Source organism: Saccopteryx bilineata, chromosome 2, assembly GCF_036850765.1.
Source record: "Saccopteryx bilineata isolate mSacBil1 chromosome 2, mSacBil1_pri_phased_curated, whole genome shotgun sequence".
Taxonomy (NCBI): Eukaryota; Metazoa; Chordata; class Mammalia; order Chiroptera; family Emballonuridae; genus Saccopteryx; species Saccopteryx bilineata.
Window position 1 is genome coordinate 89,641,914 of NC_089491.1, and position 6,031 is coordinate 89,647,944.

The 6,031-nt window shown below is 48.6% G+C and overlaps 1 protein-coding gene across 2 annotated transcripts in view; it reads right to left on the minus strand.

Annotated features, from left to right (window-relative positions):
• Window positions 1–4,895, minus strand: part of MOB3B (MOB kinase activator 3B) — a 218,006-nt gene extending 213,111 nt beyond the window's left edge. The window contains exon 1 of one of the 2 annotated variants that reach the window (XM_066257375.1): window positions 4,601–4,895. The gene's annotated coding sequence lies outside the window, so the exon portion shown is untranslated. The remainder of the gene's footprint in view (window positions 1–4,600) is intronic. The other variant, XM_066257370.1, reaches the window with a different exon arrangement.
• Between the last annotated feature and the right edge of the window lie 1,136 nt (window positions 4,896–6,031).

A 6,031-nucleotide genomic window follows, 5' to 3' on the forward strand; every position in this document is an offset into this window, starting at 1 on the left:
CATTGGATTTTCCCAATTAGAAGATCACTTTCTGTCTGTCAAGTAAATTAATTATTCTAATAATATATGATACTTTAATTTTTTTATCTTTTAAAAAGTTATTTGTGGCCCTGGCCGGTTGCCTCAGTGGTAGAGCGTCGGCCTGGCATGCAAGGGGTCCCGGGTTCGATTCCTGGCCAGGGCACACAAGAGAAGTGCCCATCTGCTTCTCCACCCCTCCTCCTCTCCTTCCTCTCTGTCCCTCTCTTCCCCTCCTGCAGTGAAGCTCCATTGGAGCAAAGATGGCCCGGGCGCTGGGGATGGCTCCTTGGCCTCTGCCCCAGGCGCTAGAGTAGCTCTGGTCACAACAGAGCGATGCCCCAGAGGGGCAGAGCATCGCCCCCTGGTGGGCAGAGAGTCACCCCCTGGTGTGTGTGCCAGGTGGATCCTGGTCGGGCGCATGCGGAGTCTGTCTGACTGTCTCTCCCCGTTTCCAGCTTCGGAAAAATACAAAAAAATAAAAAAAAATAAATAAATAAATAAAAAGTTATTTGTACCCAGATTATCTAAATTATTTATGTAAATTATCTCATATGGTCTCATCTGTATTAATTTATCATCTAGCTGAAATGAACTTTCTGTTTCTCCTCCAAACCATTTCAGAATCGTTCATCTACCTTCAAGCAAGAGCTAACATCAAGATTCTGGCTACACAAATTCACAAAAGAGGGAGAAGTGTGCCTGGTTCCACTCTTGGGACACATCCTGCCAGACATCTCCTGCTATTCATTTCAATAGTGTGCTACTAAATTGTTTAGATTCAAGATTCATCCAAGTACAGGACTCAAAAAGGATAGCCAAACAGAAAATCTTAGGATAAAGTGGCAGCAAATTTCAAGAAGTTGTGGCTCGTAGTATTCTGGTAATCACTGGAAGGATCAGCCCACCAAATAAATGAGTATCATTCATTTAGTAAAAGTAACTCATCAACAAAGTTGTTGTCCATGGAAAACAAATAAACAACTGAATTACAAGCTATAAAGGAATTGGAGCAAAGTTACAAAGCAGAAAATATACACTTGGTATATATATTTCCATGAATTTTTCTAATAATACTTTTATGTGGCCTTTCTAATAACTCTATTGGGATTTTGTCAGTCACTTGAATAATTTATGTCTGTAGTCTTGCCAAATGTTTCCTATATAAGAGGGAAGATAATTAGCACCACTTCAATACAGATTGTCTGATTGGACGGGCAGGGGCAGAAGTCAGAACGGTACGCTTTTATTAAGAGCACCTTTAGGTAGAAATTGAAGAACATGAACATGGCCACTGAAAAATAGGCAAGGGCACAAACTGGCATCATCCCTAAGGAGGAAATACTAACAGAAAATGTGTGTTTCATCTCATGATTAAAGAAATGCAGACACCCCCTCCCATTCTTCTGGCAGAGACAGAAAAGAATAATACTATAGAGTGTGAGTGGCACATAGAGTATAGGGGAAAAAATCCTCTATTGTTGGGGAGAGGGTAAAGTGGTACGAGTTTCCTTCTGGACAATAAGGCAATCTTAAATATTCTAAAGAGGCAGCAACTCTGACCTGGCTCTTCTATCTCCAGAAATGTATTCCAAGGAAATAACTGGTTAAGACTGTTCACTGGAGCCTTGTTTATATTATCCATCCTCCCTTTGTTTTCATTGTCACCTCTCTGTAGTTTCTATTTTCTACAATATCTTGGGGGAGGGGGTGGAGGGGATTTTTTAAACTTTAAAATGACAGAAACTGCACTGGCCGGTTGGCTCAGTGGTAGAGCATCAGCCTAGCATGCGGAGGACCCGGGTTCGATTCCCGGCCAGAGCACACAGGAGAAGCGCCCATTTGCTTCTCCACCCCTCCGCCCCGCTTTCCTCTCTGTCTCTCTCTTCCCCTCCCGCAGCCAAGGCTCCATTGGAGCAAAGATGGCCCGGGCGCTGGGGATGGCTCTGTGGCCTCTGCCTCAGACGCTAGAGTGGCTCTGGTCGCAACATGGCGACGCCCAGGATGGGCAGAGCATCGCCCCCTGGTGGGCAGAGCGTCGCCCCATGGTGGGCTTGCCGGGTAGATCCCAGTCGGGCGCATGCGGGAATCTGTCTGTCTCTCCCTGTTTCCAGCTTCAGGGGAAAAAAAATAATAATAAATAAATAAATAAATAAATAAATAAAATGACAGAAACTGTGGAAATGTACTTATCTTCCATTAAAATTACCCTGTTTTAACTATTTGGGGTGGCTGGGACCAGCCCTGCCCTTTCACTTTATTAATGACGCTTTGGGGTACTTCTTGAGCAACCCAAGTCCTTCTTGCCACTTCTTCCTTGTGGCTGCTGTTCATCTTCAAAGAATCCTTCCTTGAGGATTATTTTCATAATGAAGTATTTTTTAAGTGCCTTGAGGTGCTTCAAAGATTTTACTTTTCTTCTTTTGTTCGTCTCACTGGTAACATCCAGAAATCACGGGAGAAAGTGCTCTATGCGTCCACCTTCCGATTTAGCAGTCTCCTTTGTTCTTTATTAAGTGTGATCTCTAAAGTTCGGTTAAGTCAGGTAAAGGGAACTGCAGAGCCAAGTGCACTTAACATGCCTGAGTGGGTGCATAGGTGGTAAGTGAAACCTACCCCCTCCCCTGGCTTGGGGGAGAGGTAAAAAGGTGAGGGATAAAGAGTGCAACTGAGTCTCCTTTTGGAAGCAGGGCTGATTGGGTGTCCCACTGTAAAAGCTGGCAACACCAGTATATGTCCTATCAGTGGGTATAGCAACAGGTGTGTAGACTCCGCCTGCCTCACAGGCAAAGCCACTCTCAGGGCACCATCAGAGGAGGTCCCTGCCTTCTCAAAGTGGCTCCTTTGTTTTCTCCCTAGTTCCTTAATAATCCACACTCACTAAGAACTAGCACTATGTGTAAGCATCTAACTTGTAAGAGAAAGCCAGGCAATAAGGTCACCCAGCTTATTATAATCTAACTGGCGCACACCCCCAGGGAAACTCACCCCCAGGGAAACTCAGGGCCAGTCCCAAGCCACCGGTTCGCAGGAACTTAGAAGTGTGAACAGTGCCTTGGTGACATGAGCGCTGTGTCCTCTGGGTCCTCCCTTTCTAAATGCAGAGAGGGGACCTGGGGTTTTAACTTGGAGCCTTTTGTGAAGCCATAATTCCACGTTCGTTCTAGAAGAGGCCACCTCACCATTGTTTCTAGGCAAAGGCTTGAGGCTACCTAGGTTATTTCCCTCTTCTTTTTCTTTAAAGCGACTGTCTGCTCTCCAGCCCTTGGAAACTCGTAGATCTCAGAACCTCGGCTTTCTGCCCGCCAGAAGTGCCCTGATCCTATCCGGCTGCCTTGGCAGCGGCCCAGCCACACGCTTTGAGGCGGAGATTGTAATCCGCTGGAACCCACCAAAGGACAGCCTGGACTGGAGCAGAACCTCGCTACCACTCTCTTGAAAGCGGCACCCCTTTCGGATCTGCGCCCTTTGCGGCGCGTGTGGGATAAGATCTGAAAAATGCGCCCTGGGCCACAGGCAGCCGAAGGGGTGGGGAAGAACAACTTTCCCTCCGCCCTCTAACCGCAAGGCTGGGGTGGGCTGGCCTCGCTGGGGTCGAGATCCCGGGCGGGAGCTGGCCGGGTGGCTGGCGTCGGGAGGCGGAGAGGTGGAGGACGCTAGGGGTTTCCTTCTCGCCCCAAACCCCGCCAGATGTTGGAAAGGCACACAATAGGGGGAACGCGGAGAAACAAAAGGCCATTCGCCACGATCTCATTGTGCCTCTGTCGCGCGGTCCCTGCGGAAAGGACGTGGGGGTGGGGAGTGGGGGATCAGGAAGGTGGGTGAAGGGAATCCCAAGGAGTATGGGGTCTCTGGTAGTTACTTATCAATAACTACCGGAGTTCGTCCCTTTGCCCTTATGAGAAGGGTCCAAAGGCAGGAGAAGCAATCAAAGGACAATTAAGGGTTTTCACCCTTTTCCTTCGTAGAGGGAAAGAGAGAGGTTGGAATTCAAGGCGTTTGACAGTTGTTGGCCCCGGGGTTCAGCAGGATTTGTACGTCCTTTACACAGCCCTTTCTCCCAAGAAGCATCAACAGTGCAGGAGACAACCTGGCCACGGAGCGGACTTCCCCTTCGCAGCCCCAAGCTGAGCCTCCTCCTTCAAGATGAAGACGCCCTAAACGCTGTCCCCCCTCCCAGGCGCACTTCTGTAAAAGTTTGTCTTCCCGCCACCCATAGTCCAACACGCACCCTGCAGTCATCCGCGACTTGGGATGGGTTCGGAGACAGACTTGCACCGCGAAGGAAGATGGATTTTATAGATTTATCTTTTAAAATCAAGGCCCCGGAGCGCAGGGTGGGGACCAGGAAGGGCGCGCGAGAAGCCGGCCAGAAGCCAGGCTGCGGGCAGGGGTCTGAAGCGCATTCCAGCCCCGGAAGCGCGCGGAAGGCAGAGGAGGGGGGATCGGAGTCCGCCACCCCCACCCCTCGAATGCACCCGCCCCCAGGTGAGCCCAGCACCTCTGCCCGCCTGGGCACGACCCGAAGCGAGCAGCTGCCGGGCGGCGCCACCTCTCTCGCTCAGAGCGGGTTCTCACTCACCGTGGGGTTTCACCTTCAGCCCGGGGCCCTGTCCGCTTTCTGCGCCGGCTGAGCTCCAGCGGGGGCGAGAAGACGAGAGTGAACTCAAGAAAGAAGGGGCGACTCTCGCGGATCCACGCCAGTGGCTCCGGAGCCGGCGAGCGCACCGGCGAGCAAGCGATGGGCTCTAGTGCAGCCGCCGCGGCACCAAAGTACCTCCACACGCACTCGGCGCGCGGTTGTCCCGCCAGGGTGCCGTGCGGGTCCTCCTGGCGGCCGCTTCTGGAATGGCAGCTCCGAGGGGGAAAGAAGTCAGGTCGACTTCGGGTCATCTTCCCTCGGCAAAGAGGGAATGGACAGTCTACTGGGACTTACAGCTTTAAGAAAAAGACTTTGATCCTCTGACCAGGGCGATCTGGGTGGGTCCTCAAGGCCACATCCAAGGCACCAAGGGAACTAGAGAGGGGGAAATCCCTTATTTTCTCCAAGATCTTCTGACTTGAAAAAATGCCATGCACCGCTTGACAGAAGGGGAGCATTCATCATTGGGCAATACTAGACTGGAAGGAGTGAAGTGAGCATGGGCTCTGCAGCCCAGCCCACAGCCTGTCACTTTCTACTTGTGTGATCTGGGTCTGTGACCTATAAACTTCAGTATTCTTTTCTGCAAATTGGGGAGAGCAATACCTACCTCACAGAGTGGTTGTAAGGGGTAAATTAAACATAGAAAATATTTGTAGCTCATAGTAAGAGTTATTAATCTTAAGCTTCCTGAAGAAAAGAATGAGTCTTTGCATCCCTTTATTTCCTGTGGGACTGCATCTTAATGTATATTGATTTAGAAGTACCAAATAGCATTTCATTATTCTTACTACACAATTCAAAGAATTATGAATAAATATTAAATGGAAATTAGGATATATATAGAAAACACTCCTCTCCCCAAAGTGGTTTCCACTTCTAGGAAATGAAAACCTCTAAATCCACACACAATCTCTGCCATATCAACTTATTTCTGGTATTTTAAGAAATATTTAATAGTCGTGATCTAATGATATCAACCATGGAGTAAATAATTCCATTCAATCCTGTGCCACTTGGGCAATGCAAGGATATTGGAGATTGTAAATATAAAACTCAAACATGAGAGAAAAAAAAAGACAGATACAAAAATTCAGCCACTAAACAATGTCTCCGTTCATCACTGAGTAATGCAATCTCATTTCCAAACTGCCTCCAATCCTAGTCACTGCTTTGAAACCTCCTTTTGATCTCTGGGTCTTATGGCAGTCAGAGAACTCTTCATCATCCAGAACAATTAGGAAGGAAGTATCTCTTAATTACTGCAGTTCACCTTTAAAATAGTCCTTCTCTGTCACTCAGTAGTCCCTAATTGGGAAGAGGCTGTTGCCTGCCCAAGAATTCTCATTACATGGTCTTTTCTGTCCTGCT